At 43.4% G+C, this 16,237-nt stretch overlaps 1 protein-coding gene across 10 annotated transcripts in view; it reads left to right on the top strand.

The window, feature by feature from the left end:
* Window positions 1–16,237, top strand: part of Rbm47 (RNA binding motif protein 47) — a 135,620-nt gene that overhangs the window by 85,422 nt on the left and 33,961 nt on the right. For 9 of the 10 annotated variants that reach the window (XM_085836736.1, XM_029477763.2, XM_085836735.1 and 6 more), the window contains one exon: window positions 15,749–15,875. The gene's annotated coding sequence lies outside the window, so the exon portion shown is untranslated. Of the gene's footprint in view, window positions 1–8,392; window positions 8,559–15,748; window positions 15,876–16,237 lie in introns of those variants that run through there. The other variant, XM_021162450.3, reaches the window with a different exon arrangement.

Here is a 16,237-nt window from a genome sequence, read left to right as displayed (position 1 = left end):
GCCTGCCTAGATCTGTATGCCGTGTCAGGCTCCTGCGAGGGTGTCGAGGATCCGAACTTAGGACATCATGCTTTCACAAGCACTGTATCCACAGGGCTGTCTACCCAAACCCTGTTCATGAAGTCATGGCTCTCTAGCTCTTGGACATATATTTATGGTGGAGTTTCTGAACCATGTGGTAACTGTCTTTTCAGAATTTGAAGGAGCTGTCAGCAGCTTGAATGACTGCACCATCAGACAGTTCCAGTGGCAGTGTGGGCAGGTTCTGATTTCTTGTCTCTTTTAACATACGTTGTTTTGTCTTTTTTTAATTAATTAATTAATTAATTAATTCCCCTTTACATCCTGAATATCAGCCCCTGCTCTCCTTCCAGTTCCCCCTTTGAGAAGAGGGAGCCCCCCATCTCTCTCTCTCTCTCTCTCTCTCTCTCTCTCTCTCTCTCTCTCTCTCTGTCTCACACACACACACACACACACACACACACACACACACAGGCATATCAGCCACTGCAGGTCTAGGCGCTTCCTCTCTCACTGAGGCCTGTTTTGTCTTTTGAGGGTAGCCATTCCCGTGACTGTGGAGTGACTTGCACTGGGATCTCGCCGTGCATTTTTCCTGATGACCACATGTGCTTACCAGCTTCATGTGCTTCCTGGCCATGGATGAGTCTTTGGAGAAATGTCTATTCAGTTTCTTCATCTATTTTTTTTTTAAAGATTTATTTATTTATTATATGTAAGTACACTGTAGCTGTCTTCAGACACTCCAGAAGAGGGCGCCAGATCTCGTTACGGATGGTTGTGAGCCACCATGTGGTTGCTGGGATTTGAACTCTGGACCTTCGGAAGAGCAGTAGGGTGCTCTTACCCACTGAGCCATCTCACCAGCCCCTCTTCATCTATTTTTAAGTCCAGTTTTTGTTACTAATTTGTGGTAGCTCTTTACATATTCTAGATAGAAGCTATTAGCAGAAATGTGCTTTACAAATCTTTTCTCTCATTTTATGGTCTGTCTATTATTTGGGGATTTGTTTGTTTTTGTTTTGTTTCATTTTGCCTTCAACACAACTCCAGCCCACAGTTTTTCTCCGTTTGTATTTATGGGGAAGGTACACGTCACCTTGTTTGCTTGGAGGTCAGAGGACAGCTTGCAGGAGATGTTTCTCCCCTTCGATCGCTTGGCTATTGTAATTTCTTACTGTAGATTGTTTACTAAGTGTGTGCACATGCAGTGGGGGCTGTGCTGTGTGGGCTGCATCCTGCAGTGTCGTGCACAGTTTTCTCCATGTTGAGCATGTCGTCTCGATCTAGTTCCTGTGTGGATAACCTGCATCACTTTTCTTTGCCTACTTGCCTTGGTTGGAACCTCCAGTACAGCATTGGGGGAAAAAATGCATTTTTTCCTTGTTTCCAGTCTGGGGGAGGGGAGGTGGTAAATCTTTTACAGTTAAATGGTTTGTTGTAAGATTTTATTGGTTTTTGTTTGATAAGTTAAAAGAAAATCAGGTGGGAGACGCTTCTTCTGCTTTATTTGCTGATTATTGGAATTATGAAAGTTTCTTGATTTTGTCATGTATTTCCACAATGATTTTAGTAATAGTGTTGTGCTGTCTTTGTTAATAGTGTGTGTTTCGAAGTGAGCTCCAGGACAGCCAGGGCTACACAGAGAAACCCTGTCTCGAAAAGCAAAAAAAAAAAAAAAAAAGTGTGTGTTTCGCTGTTGATTTTCATGTGGTAAGCCCGTGGGATAAGTTATGCTTGGTCACGGTACATAATGGTTTTGAAAATTGGTTTGACTTCGAATTTTTAAAAAATTGTGTGTGTGTGTGTGTGTGGAGGTTAGAGGATAACCTGAAAGTCTCCGTTTATTCCTTCCAACATATGGCTTCTCAGGGACAAATGTCTTCTACCATTGCCAGCATCTTTTAACCACTCAACCATCTTTCCAGTCTTTGGTTTGAGACACAGTGGTCTCACCAGGCTTATGACGACCTTGCACTCTTGATGTGCCTGCTTGTGTGAGTTACTTTTAGTTGTGATGATAAAATATCACAACCAAAGGCAACTTTATTACAAAGGAAGAGTTTATTACTGCTTATGGTTCTGGAGGGAGAGTCCGCAATGGCAAAATGGCGAGGGAGGCGTGGCTGCAGGCGGCCAGAGCAGGACTCTGGCTGGTTAAGGCCGTCTGAGGCTGCCAGATGAGGTTGTCAGATCTGGAGCTGGAGTCTCAGGGGCTTGTGGACTGCTTGATGCAGGAACTGAACTTGGGGGAGGGGGCAGGGAACGGGGGGGGGGGGGGACATCAAGTGGTCCTACCTGCTGAGCCATCTCTCTGTGGCTCCACAGGTAACAACCGAGTCTGGAGTCATGTTCCATTGGTTTCCACATCTCTGTCACCCTCCCTGATGTCCATTTATCTATCTCCTGACTGAGACACTCTTCCAGCTGCAGCCTGGCAGGTGGCTAAGGACCTTGGCAGAGATCTTGGCTTATTCAGTCGCTCATCCATAGCGGAACGCTAATGGCACAGAGCAGGAGGCGGATTTTCCTAAACAAATCTGAAACAAGCTAAGGGCAAGGTCCATAAATTATGAAAATGGTACAATAAAAAAAAATCTAATTTAAGACTGGTGCTCGGAGTTCCCTTTCTGAGCTGGATGCTAATGCCCTTCTGAACTCGACAGGCAGATGGCGTGGAAGCCCCTTTGAGTGAGGGTGTGTGCTGGAGCTATCTTGTGCTTTCAGGGAATTGCTTAGAAATCCAGACAATTTTATTCTCACCCTGCAGCCAAACAATGGCTGTAATATTACAGCAAGGAAAAAAGGTATCTGGATTATTCCTTATTATAAAACCTTCGGATAGCCTCCTTTAAAATTAAAATGTGCCTGGGTTTCGTATGTGCACATATAATCCTGCCACTCAGGGAGATATGACAGGGAATTGATGAGTTTGCTGCCAGCCTGGGGGACATAGAGTATACCCCTGTCTCAAAAGCCCAATAGCGAGCAAAAGAATTCACTCGTAAGTTAAAAAAGCCATCAGGTCCCTGAATCCTGGTAAATGCATAAGATGGATTTTGGCTTTGAGGGTGGGATTAATGTTCTGAAAGACTAAACTCAGAGTAAATACTTAAAAGCGGATGCTGGGGACTGAACTCCGGCCTTCTGCAAGGGCAGAGCGCTCGCTCTTTCTGAGCTATCTCTGCAGCCTCCTGGATTTCATCTCCCAATATCACATATCTCTGCCTTCTGCTGTATAAGGTGGCTTCTGCCTCCCCTAGGTTCACATTAGATAACTACTACTATGTAAACAGCAAGTATTTGTGAGGTAAATAAATCTTAGAAATCTTAATGGTTGGCCAGAGCGAGCAGAGGTCCTAAAAATGCAAGTCCCAACTCCCAACAGCCACATGAAGGCTCACAACCATCCATCTGTACAGCTACAGTGTACTCACATACATAAAAATAAATAAATAAATGTTGAAAAAAATCTTAGCAAGCTTAGATGAATAGTATATTCCATGAGAAGATAAATGCATGTGACACATTCACATTAATTATATGCTTCAGGTTACTTTTTGGGTTTGTATTATTTTGTTGTTGTTGGTTGGTTGGTTTTTTTCAAGACAAGGTTTCTCTGTGTAACAGCCCTGGCTGTCCTGGAACTCTGTAGACCAGGCTAGCCTGGAACTTACAGAGATCCTCCTGCCTCTGCTTCTCAAGTGCTGAGATTAAAGGTGTGTGCCACCACCCCTAGGCTATTGTTGGTTTTTTGTTTGTTTGTTTGTTTTTGTTTTTTGAAACAGGGTCTGACACTTTAGCTTAGGCTTTGTTGTTCATCCATCCACATCACATCACCCAGTGTGATGAGGTCAAAGCTCCCCCGTGTTCTTGTCTGTTTGGTGTGCTGAAGATCTAAACCAGTGTTTTGATCAAGGTATGCAAACACTATGCCACTGGACTAACTCCTGGCTCCATTTTTAAATTTTAAGATGAAATATCTCCAACTTTATTTATACTTTGCTCCGATATATACTGTATTCTATGCTGAGTGCTATACTGGGGTATTTGACAGTCTAACTGCTCGCTCAGGTCTGTGGGAACTTCTGTATATCCTGTCTCCTTTCCAGTGGGATGTAATTAGGTTCATGGCCAGCTGTTGCTACCACTATTAACCTGGCTATGTGGCTTCCAAGCCAGTTTGGTACAGGCTAATACTTCAATGCTGTGTGTGCATGCACGCATGCATAGGAACAGTTTCTTTCTCTCATATCTTAGTCATGCACTGATGCAAACCGTAGTTACAGCAAAGCTTTTGGAATTCCGAATAGTACGGAATGAGTAGCTGAGGTGGCTCAGAGGATAAGAGCACTTGCCACCAAGCCTGATGACATGACTCCGATCCCTGGAGACCTCGTGGTGGAAGGAAGAGCCGACTAATGCAAGTTGTCCCCTGATCTCCACTCATTTAGGCCCTCCCTCCCTCCCCCGCCGCAAATAATTAAGTATTATCAAATGTATTTCTAGAAGCAGTATATTACTATTATATATAAAAGCAAATACATAGTGGCATGGTCTTTACATTGTGGTTCTATTTTAACTTATAGATGAATTAAAGTTTAAAAATAATACTACCTTAGTAAGGTTTCATTTGGCCTGATCAGATTTCCCCTGTATTTAGAATATCTATGGGGGCTGGAGAGATGGCTCAAGCAGTTAGAGCACCGACTGCTCTTCCAGAGGTCCTAAGTTCAATTCCCAGCAACCACATGGTGGCTCACAACCATCTGTAGATGATCTGATGCTTTCTTCTGGAGTGTCTGAAGAAAGCAATGATGTGCTCAAATACATTAAATAAATAAAACAGTCTATGAAGGGCTGGGAACCCAGCTCAGTAGTAGAGTGCTTGTCTGGCATGAAAAATGCCCCATGATCATGACAGTTCACACTGGCAACTGGACAGTGTGGTTCACACCCAAATTCCAGCACCCATATCCCAGAGAGAGGAGGATCAGGAGTTCAAGGTCATCTTCCGGTACAAAGCAAGCCCAAAGCCAGCTTTGGCTATATATATTAGACCCAGGCTCAGGAAAACCACAAAGTGTAAAATCCTTGCCACCCAAGCCTGCTGACCCAAGTTCAATCCCCCAGGACCCACACAAATACCAACAGAGAATAGACTCAACAAATATGTCCTCTCATCTCTGTCCCTACATGGCTCAAACCCTCCCTCAATTATCATACACATACACCCCATAATAAAATTTTAAACACCCAAAGTAAGTAAAAATAGCTGATATGATTGATTTCATAATGTCTACGCCTTCCTTCCCCAGACTAGTCTCGGGTTTGTTTCTTTCTTTTATACAACCACGTCTACCTTAGGCCTTCCATACTTCCCTGGTACCTTCTGCCTCTCTTTAGAGCAGCCACCTGGGACTCTGAAACAAAGGAGCTTTGTGAAGACTGAGGACCGGTTCTTCAGACAGGGTTTAGCTACTTGCTGCAAGCCAATTGGATCTGGAGTGGCTTAAGTCACATTTGTATGCTCACAGAAGGGGGTGCTAGGAGTTGGGGAAAATGACTATGTGAGCAAGGGAGGGAACCATCTGGGTTGGTTGTTTTTTGTTTTCCTGGGGTTTTTTGGTTGGTTGGTTGATTGTTTTTTTGGGTTTTTTGTTTGTTTGTTTCTTTATTGTTTGAGTTTATTAAGGCCAACTTTTTTCAAAGCCACAGCATGAAGATTTCACTTATTTTCACGTTGAAGGCAGGCTATAATTGTCATCATAATTACTGCTTTTAAGTCTTGTGTGGAAAGCTCGTTGCTCTTAGCTCCCAACTCTTCTGTTTTTTTAAAGCCAGGGCTCTGCACATGCGGACTAAGCGCTTCTACACCCCTCCCCTTGAAGGCCCCTACACTCAGGCCTTACCCTATCCTGAAACTCACCACCCTCCGGTGCTTTAGAACAGCGTTTATTAGAAGAGCATTTTCATTTACTCACATATGTACACACATTCTTACGAAAACCCCCCAGACCTAAAATACTAATGCTCAAAACATGCTGTAGACAGGAATTTTTTTCTTATACTTATTTTTTAAAGCTGTATTCTCATTTACATGCATGGCTGTTTTGCCTGCATGTATGTCTTTTGCACCCCGTGCTTGCAGTGCCCACAGGAGCCAGAAGGGGGCATCAGATCTTCTGAAGCTCAGGGTATGGAGGGTGAACCTCCATGTGGATTCGGAGAACTTAACCCTGGTCTTCTCTCCAAGAATAGCAAGTATGTGTGCTTACCTTCTGGGCCAGAGAAGAGCGCTCAGCAGGGAAAGGTTCCACCCCCAAACCTGCTAACCTGCGTTTGATTCCGGGAGCCCACCTGGTGAAATAAATAAGCTCACTGATCCCATGCTCACTGAGACACATGGACACCCTAATAAACACATAGTTTTTAAAAATGTTACTGGGTCCTGTTAAATTAAGGAATTTAAATTTGCCCTTAAAAAATTATATATAGATCAGGCTGGCCTCAAACTCAGATCTGCCTGCCTCTGCCTCCCAAGTGCTGAGACTAAAGGTGTGCACCACCACACCCACCCCTCTAGCTTAAAATATATAATTTTTAAAATACTGGCTTACACACTATGGATTCTTTTAGTTTTGCTTCAATTAGCCTAAGAGTTTGGTTTCATGTAATATTTAACAATTTACAATCTTAGATTTTTTTTTTATTTCTAGTCTTTATTAAGTCACTAATATTTCTTAGTATTGAGCACTTTATTTAGAAGCAATAAAACCTTTTATAAAATATGGATAGAAGACTGGAAACACACTTGCCTCTCTGGCCTTTTGACAGTCTAAAAATCATATAATTCAGTGACATGAACCAAGGGAAAACACAATGTTGTCTGTTGGTTTGTTGGTATTTTGGGATACGCCCTTGTGTGCCTCAGGCTGGCCTTGAACTGGCTATGTAGTTAAAGATGACCTTGAACTCCTAACCAGCACTGGGATTGCCGAGGTGCATCATCAGCAAACCTGGCTTCCCTATTCCCATCTTGGGGTTCAACCCAGGGCTTGAACATAGTAGGCACACACACAACCACTGCTCTGTGCTCCAGCCTGAAATGTTACCTTAGTAGGGCTGACAGGTTTTCATTTCTCTTTAGGCTTTGAAGCTCACTTCCACACTCATTCAGAGAGTACTGGGTATCACGTGGTGTGAAGACCCCCCCCTTCACACACACACACACCTCAGTTTCTCTTCCCCCTCTTCTGATTCCTCTGATTTCCTAACTCTTACTTGCAGAGCCATCTTGGCTGAGGGTCCGCCTCAGGTGAGAGATGGAGTGGGTTTACCCCAAAGTGCTATGAATCTTCCTGATGCGTTGTCTTTAGTACCATGACGCTCGTTTTACCAAACTCTCTGCCTGTGCCGCCCACTACTTGTCTCTGCTTCTAACAGGTGAATCTATTTCAGCTTCAAATGAATAAACATGCTCACATGGGATTTTTGCCTATTTTTATCATATTTATAAATTTGGTTTGGGGGGAGCTGGAGAAATGGCTCGGCGGTTAAGAGCACTGACTGCTCTTCCAGAGGTCCTGAGTTCAATTCCCAACAACCACATAGTGACTCACAGCCATCTGTAATGGGAATCCAATGCCCTCTTCTGGTGTGTTTGAGGATAGCTACAGTGTATTTACAGTATACGTAAAAATAAATAAATCTTTTAAAAATTTTTTGGGTTTTGGTAGTGTTTAGGTGAGAGTGTGCCCTGTAATTCAAGTTATCTAGCCTAGATACAACTCGGGGAAAGTAACATTTTCTAAAAATTCAGCATTTCCAAGAAATCGTGGCAACGTCTTACTTTTCTTTAAGACTTTTGAGGCAGTTTTACTAGGTAGATTAGACTGGCCTTGAACTGTTGAACCTCCGAGTGCAGTCTCCCAAATTCTGGGATTAGAACTGTCACCCTATCTAATAACTCACAGTGTGTAATGATGTCTCACAGTGTCACTTTTTAGTATTTTCTACTTGCCAGAAAACTTTGTGCTCACTTACATGTGTTTATTTAACCCCCACAGCATCTCACATGAAGTAAGAATTACTACATTTCCTATTTCTATTAAGCAGTGGTTAAAGAGCAGTGGGCACCCACATGATTCTCTGAGATGATTGGTAAGAAAACCACTCATTTCATTTTAGCCATGATTAAAATATTTCTGTCAGATTTCCTTTCTATGCAATGCAGTGTCTTCTTGGGGCTTCCCCAGTCATCTATTAGAATAGGCTTTGCACTAAAATCTTTGTAAGGCTACTAAGCATTCCCCAGGACAGCTGTGGCCCCTCCCTGCTTTCTGAGCCACGCCTTCAAATTCATTCCAGGTGTCCTTAGCAAATGACTCCCAAGGCTCAAAGCCATTGGCCAATGCCGAGCCAGGAGCCACGTAGGGCAGAGTCACGCTGTTCCTGGGGTTAGGGGCAAAGGTTGCTGAAGCCAAGCTGGGCTGTGGTCGCAATTAGCCTGTGCATCCAGATCGAAGCCTGGAAAGGTAGGGAAATCTTATTTATTTTCATTGAGGTGTGGAGAAGATGGTTGTGTTTGGTTAAGGCATTAAGCGCCGGTCCATCTGTTTTGGTTTTTTGTTTTAATTAAAAGTGGTGTATACGTCTATAAGTTCTTGAGAATTTTAAACACTTCTCTACTTACCTTGCCTCCAGTTCTCTAGTAATGGGTAGAGTTTTGTTTTTTTTTTTTTTTTTTTTTTTAAGACGTTGCTTAGTCTTACAGCTTTCCGCTGCGTTTACTTGAAAAACTCTAGGTCTTTACATTTAAGCGATACAGTATAAGCAAGGATTTGTCTATGGTGTCGCAAAAGCAGTCTTTAGAGAAGAAAATGTGATAACGAAAATAAATTAGGAATCAGCAGTCTGATGATACGTGAAACTGGAGCCTTGGTATTTCCTCTTGGGTACTCTACTTTGAGACATTCTTTTTCAAACCGACAATTAGGAAATGGATTTAACCACAGGCACTATGCTCTTGACTTTAACTATAATACTTTTTAGGTCCACTTTCCACACTCTGTTCTAATATTAACCACAACAACCAGTGTCTTTCTCACCTATCTACTTAAAAATGAAGCGATTTGCATAGCATTCGAAGTAGAAGCTGAACATCAAGTGGAGCATCTCCCTGTCTCAGGAGCCCTCCTTCATCATGGTGGGAGATGGCTGCCATCAGTCAGTGTGGGCACAGAGCGTTAGACGCGTCTGTCAGTCCGTGCGTCGTCAGCCTGTAGTGTCAGCTGGCTCTCACAGCTACTCACCTGAGCATTCTCTTGTCAGTGTCAAAGGTAAAACATGCCTGTAATGTCTGTAACTAGTTTTCTGCTTTGTTCCGAAAATGGCTCAGCGTGGGTTTGTATTCTGTAACAGAATAGACTGGACATTTATTTAAGGGCTGAGATATGGTACAGTTGGATAAAAACATTACATCAAAAAGCATTTAGTATTATTTTTTATCTGATTTGTAAAGAGAATGTTACTGTGATTATCACCAGATATTAAAGGTGTATGCCCGCTTATGTGGTGTGTGTGTGTGTGTGTGTGTTTGTGTGTGTTCATGCCACAGTGTACTGTATAGGTCTGAGAACAACTTGTGTGGAGTTGGTTCTCTCCGGCCTTTACCTGGCTGTGGGGATCCAGCCAGGTTGTCAGGTTGGCCCAGTGAATGCTTTACTGACTAAGCCTTCTCTCCGGCACCCTTCCCCTCTTCTTAGTTTTCATCCTGAAATATCCTGCTTTTACTAGATGTGTCCAAAGTGTCTTTTTTTCCTTCCTGAAGTTTGCTCTCAATGGCACCTTCAATGACTGGTCTCTCAATCTCACTGATGTCTGCAGATTGTGCTTTCGGGCGGAGCAACGGCCGCAGTGTTAACTATTTACCTGGCTTGGGAGAATAATTACTAACCATCATCTCGATGTTTCTCAACTCCAAGCTGAGGTTCAGAGGTTCACACGGATCAGAGGTCAGACTCAAATTGCTGCAATTTGTTGCTGAATTTTGCCGATATGACAGAAATTCACAGCTAGGAGGATTGCGGGATCCACTCCTGCACACAGGCCAGGCGGGGCAGTTAATACTGTCATTTGTACAAGTCAGCCTTTGGCACCCAAGTTTAATAAGTAACCAGCTGGTGCCTTAGGTTTCACTGGTACAAGGTGCACGTTATAAAAAGGGTCAGATGTCACTGGGCAAAGATGAAGGAAGGCAGTGAGGAGTGGCCATCTCATGGCTACCACCCATGAACTAACTATACATAAAGATCCAGTAGGCTGTTTAGTTCATATTTCTATGGTGTAAATTTTAACATACATTCATTTTCTTGGTCTTAAAGAGATGTGCCCTTTTGTAAAAATGTTAGTAAGAAAGAGCTGTCTGATTAGGGATCGTTAGCCAAGAAGTAGACTACAAAACTGCACGCTTCACAAATCATTTCACGGGGTCTTTGATTTCTCAAAAACTTTCCAAAATTAGGTGGCTTTTTAAGAATTTAGGGACAAAGAGGCCGTGACTCAGACTATGTGATTCCAGCCTCAGAAAGCTGAGGCATGAAGATTGCTGAGTTTGGGGTCAGCCTGGGCTACTGGGTGATGCCCAGCCTTCTTTTTTTTTTTTTTTTTTTTTTTTTTTAAAAAAAAGAGGAATGGGTTGTTTTGCCTTGGTCTTTTCGAGGTTACAGTGGCAATTGATTGTTGCTGTGGTCCTGTGGCGAGGACACAGACCTTGGTGTATGATGGAGCCAAGCTGCTTCCCTCATACATAACCAAAGAAGTACAAAACTCAGGCTCCAGGACCCACATCTCTGTCTAGTCACTCTTGAGCAATGACCTAAGATTTCCTGTGAGGTCCCACCTCTTACTGCCTCCCAAGCCTTTGAAACATAGGCCTTTGGATCCTGAAACACAGATCCTGAGAGTAAATAGTAGTCTTTCTTCTTCCTTCCTTCCTTCCTTCCTTCCTTCCTTCCTTCCTTCCTTCCTTCCTTCCTTCCTTTCTTTTTTTCTTTCTTTTTTTTTTTGTTTTTTTGTTTGTTTGTTTGTTTGTTTGTTTTGTTTTTCGAGACAGGGTTTACTCTGTGTAGCCCTGGCTGTCCTGGAACTCACTTTGTAGACCAGGCTGGCCTCGAACTCAGAAATCCGCCTGCCTCTGCCTCCTGAGTGCTGGGATTAAAGGCGTGCGCCACCACGCCCGGCTTCTTTCTTTCTTTCTTTCTTTCTTTCTTTCTTTCTTTCTTTCTTTCTTTCTTTCTTTCTTTCTTTCTTTCTTTCTTTCTTTCTTTCTTTCTTTTAATAGCACAATGGAACTCTCCCAAACTGGACTGATTGGACTTTCTTACAGAGCATCCTAATTTAGAGCTCAGATTCTCAACTACTCTGGGTTTGAATCTCAGCTTCACCATGTTCAATTAATAGACCTTAGTCTCTGCTCAGCCTCTCTGTGCTGTTCCCCCATCTGTCACGTGAGTAGATTTATAGTTTTTGTTTCCTGTGATTGTAGCAGCGATTAAGTGGATGATGTCACTCATTGATGCTCAGCAAGGCCCAAGCTGCCGCTGCTGTCACACTGCTGTCACTGGCTCCAAGCTGGTGACTTAGCCTTGCCTGTTCCACATCTCACCCCAAGTGGCTTCCCCTTGGTCTCTTCATTTCGGGGGGGTGGGGGTAGACACAGAAGTACAGAGTTGGATCAGATGATGTGGGGGATTTCAGGAGTTATTCTTTTTAAACATCAGGCAGAAGCATGCTTTAAAACGTCCATTTCAGGTCGACCACTCCAAAGAATTGCTGTCACATGGGAAAAAGCCATAAAACGAAATAACTCCAAATTATCTTGCTGCCAAGCAGTGAGACACACTTGAGATTTAAAATAAGTCCATGTATGATATCTTACAGATAAGCTGAGTTCTACACTTGGGGATATACATTACGGAGTTATATTTACTGATTTCAAAATGAAGTTCTCATTTCTGTCACAGGTCAGGACTTGGTCTTTTGCAAAACTGAGAACCTTTGCAAAAATGTCAGCTATGAAACTATTACCTCAGATGTATTCATTTCGTTTCTTTACCCTTTTCTATTTCAGTGCCTCTTGGATAAAGATAGGATTTGAATGACCAGAGACATTCAAGTTCAGTACTTGGTATTGAGAGAAGTCACAATGACATCTCACATTAATTAAAGCTAAGCACTGGCTCAGGGCCAGCACTGGGTGTTGGACTGGGGTTTAGATGTGAATCAGACTAGATTCTGCCCTAGTAAAGTTTTCATTTGGCTGATAATGAGCCCAGTTACTAACAGTTATTGTAAGCTTAGGCCATAGGCCAAAATTCTACCCCATTTGTCCTTCAATGTGCCATTTCCTGGGGTGGGACCTAGTGTCACGAAGAGTGCTAGAAGACACTGTGGGCTCATGTCTCGGGGTCTCTTCATACTGCTTCACGGAGGAGTGAGATTTACAGCTGAGCTCGGGCTGGCCATGCAGGGGATCTCGGAGGATCTGATGCCCCATGAATGACCTGTAAGGGAAACCGTGTTGGGGGATAAAGCTGGATGAGGACTGAGACTCTTCAGGTCTTAGGAGGATATTGACTTTCTAAAGGCAGCGGCGAGGTCCCGCAATAGGACCCAGTCGTAGGATTTTAAAGGCCACTTTGGATTCATTGTCGTGGGCAGGAGTGACTGGGAATGAAGGTGGTCCAGGAGGCTACCGAAGCTACAGGCTGGTGGTTTACAGCATCCTTCTGCGTGTGGGCTCTTTAACTCATGGAGTGATAACTCAAGCTCAGGACACAGTGACCCACACAGTTTCCTGGTAGCTCTGGGTCCGTTTATCCTAGGAAATCATCTGTTTTTCAATAAACAGTCGTCCTGCCAGCTTAGAGGCACACGCCTGCTTCCTCTGTACTCAGAGCGGACGAGAGTCTTTCAAGGCCATCTTGAGCCTTGTAGTAAGTTTGATGCTCCCCTGGGCTACAAAATGGAAGACATAAGTGATTACTACTAATTCAATTTAATTAATATATAAAGAAGCAGATTTCTTAATGACATACATACCCAGCTCTGGTTGATTCTTTTACACCCCACCATCACAAACACTCCTCCTCCCCTGTCTCTCCTCCCTCCATCCCTCCTTCCTGGCCATCTCTCTCCTCTGTACTTTCCTACCCCAGTATTCCTCCCTCCACTTTCTCTGCATGTACGCACCCTCCCCACCCTCTCACTTTTCTTCCCACACTGGCTTATGAGCCTCTTGGTCTCTTGGTCTCTACACACACTTACACCCACCTAAATACATGAATTTAGAGGCTGGAGAGTAGATTGAAATCGTTATTTCAGCTTGCATTTGTGACCAAGATGGAAGTAGCACAAGACATGACTTGACAATCGACTATGTTTAAAAAACAAGCAAATGTATTAGTTTATAAGGTTTTTTTATTTGTTTGATCTTTAATATTAGTGTGTCCTGTTTCATTCCAACCATTGAATTTGAAACAACTTTAAAAACCATGTGTACAGGGCACTGGGATGGCTTGGTCCTTGACACTTTTGTAGAGGACCTGGGTTCAGTTCCCAGTTCCCATGTGATCACCCGTCCATCTCTAACTACAGTCCCCACTGTTCCCACACCTTTGTCTGTCCTCCCTAGCTGCTTCATGAACACGATGCCCCTAATTACTGCAGCAAAACATTCATATGCATAAAATGAAAAAGAGAGAGAATTAAATCTTTTAAAAGGAAGCTCTTATTTTAAAAGAGAAGGACAATCGTAAGTTTAAATGTGTGGGCCTGCGCTCTACCTCAGCTGAGGACTGTTCTTGCTGCCTGATGATGCAAATCTGCCTACCAGATTTCAACTCATGGAACCCATATGGAGGTGGGAGGAGAGAATTCCACCGTGCCATACATGCACATATCATACACAGATCATACACATATCATCACCATCACCTTCATCACCATCATCATCATATACTTCAAGAAAAGAAAGCAAGTATGGCAACCAGACTCTAACAGTGACTCTGTCTACAGTCTGCACATTCATGAGTCTGAGGTAGGAAGCTCGCTATGAATTTCAGGCCAGGTAAACAGTGTGATAACCTGTCTCAAAACCAAATTCCAACCAAGCACTACCACTAAAACCAAAAAAGACTATCTGTATCCTGACAAGATACAGAAAGAATATGAGCAGAAATAAAATCAGAGTAGACAGCAAAAATGGAGACATCCCGCACCATCCGATCCCACCACATTTGAGTTTTTCCTTTGTTTTGTTTTATTTTGAATAGCCTTGTCTGTCCTGGAACTAACTTTGTAGACCAGGCTGGCCTCGAACTCAGAAATCCGCCGCCTCTGCCTCCCAAGTGCTAGGATTAAAGGCATGTGCCACTATGCCCGGCTACGATTTCCTGTTTTAACTAGCTTTAGAGGCCACTTGATCCAGAAGATTCCAAAGCATGCCCTCTAGAGTCCTAAAGGTTCTACCATGTCCCCATGAAGCCACTGGCTCTTGTGTTTGTTTGTTGGTTGGTTGGTTGGTTGGTTGGTGAAGAATACACGAAGCAAACCAAAAATGTACAACAGTGGCAAACCCAGCTATTTAAAGAACTAGCAATTCAGCTAGTACTTCAAACAAGTGAAGGGATTTCCATAAAGTCAGAGACCAAAGGTAAAGGCATGGTCGGATATGCCTATGGTGCCTAGCACTTAAGAGGCAGAGGCAGGAGAATTGCACCTTCCAGGCCATTCTGAGATATATAGCCTGTCTCTGTCTCACAGAAGACACCCGGGCCAGGATATGGTCACGAAGGTGTTGAAAGTCTAATCTCCAAGCCCTCACTCTAGTCCTACATACTGGCGCCATACTGGAGTTGAGAAATATGGACGCACAGACATTTGGATTGTCAGGTAGCTTGGTCAGGTCTCTTGACCCTGGGTAGAGTGCGTCTCCACATATGGAGCGAAGGCAGGATATACTGTAATACTTTTACTTTGTCTGTGTGTCTTGAACATTTTAATTTGAACTTTGCATTCCCTTCATTTGAATATTTTGTACCATTAGGATTTCTAACGTGAACTTAAGACCTGAATTGATACTTTTCATTTTTTTTTTTTTCATACCCCACTCTTAAAAAAAAAAATCCTCAAGAAATCTTGACCGTGATTTTAGGGCAGTTAGTCACTCTCAAGTCAACTCTAGCTAATTGCAGGTGGATCACTAAGCCTTGTTCCTGGGGACAGGCTCTGGATGCGGTCAGGCGCTAGTAATGATTTGTTAGTGATGTGTAACATAACTCCACAGCCATGTGGGAGGCCTCAAGCTAGATATTTTTATCTCTGTATAAGGAGGTAGGTCTCTTTGTGAGTCTCTGGGCTGCAACTGTGTTCTTCCTAAGCTGAATGTGTAGCACGCAAGTCATGGCTGCTCCAAAGGTCAAAACACACCACAGGAAAGGAATTGCTCATGTTCCTGACGCAATTCCCCGTTTCTTCAAGGATAAGATAATGAGTTACATTTCTTGGTTTCTAGAGGACGTAAGAGTAATCAAGGTTTCTTGACTAATCGGAGTAATGATAGGTCACGTCGGAACGAAAAGCTCCTCAGTTTCTAGGCCCAAGTAAAACTTACATTGAAATAAAGCAAAACAAAACATCTCTACCATTTTCTGTAATGCTTTAGGGTTTGCCTCAGAGGACACGTCAAGATCTGATCAGAGAAATCCCAAGCGAGCTGCCTGAACCTTCGAGAATTCTCTTGTTCTACCTTCCATATAAAGAACCAGGACCAATCGAATTGGTGACCTTTGGTGAGTGTGCCTCCCAGAATCCTTTTCTTCCCTACTTAAGTAAGACCATAATTCCCCTCCCTATCAAACAGGACATCTGTGAGATGATGCATCCCTGGTGTGTTTACATGGTGAACTAGTGGGATGTCACACAGGATGATGAGCCCACACAACAGAGCCTTATTTCTCTGTACATGTCACGTGTTTGTGGCTTGAAAGGACATGTCATGTCATGTTGAAAGAGGCTGGAGTAACCTGGACTGCTTACAGTCTACCTCTGACTTCAGAGGACTCTAGCCTGCCTTTCTCTCTCTCTCTCTCTCTCTCTCTCTCTCTCTCTCTCTCTCTCTCTCTCTCTCCCTCCCTCCCTCCTCCCTCCCTCC

This window comes from Mus caroli, unplaced genomic scaffold, assembly GCF_978045245.1.
Source record: "Mus caroli unplaced genomic scaffold, Mus_caroli_1 scaffold_4, whole genome shotgun sequence".
Classification (NCBI taxonomy): domain Eukaryota; kingdom Metazoa; phylum Chordata; class Mammalia; order Rodentia; family Muridae; genus Mus; species Mus caroli.
Note: the sequence above shows the minus strand (reverse complement) of the source record. Positions and strands in the feature narration are given on the sequence as shown.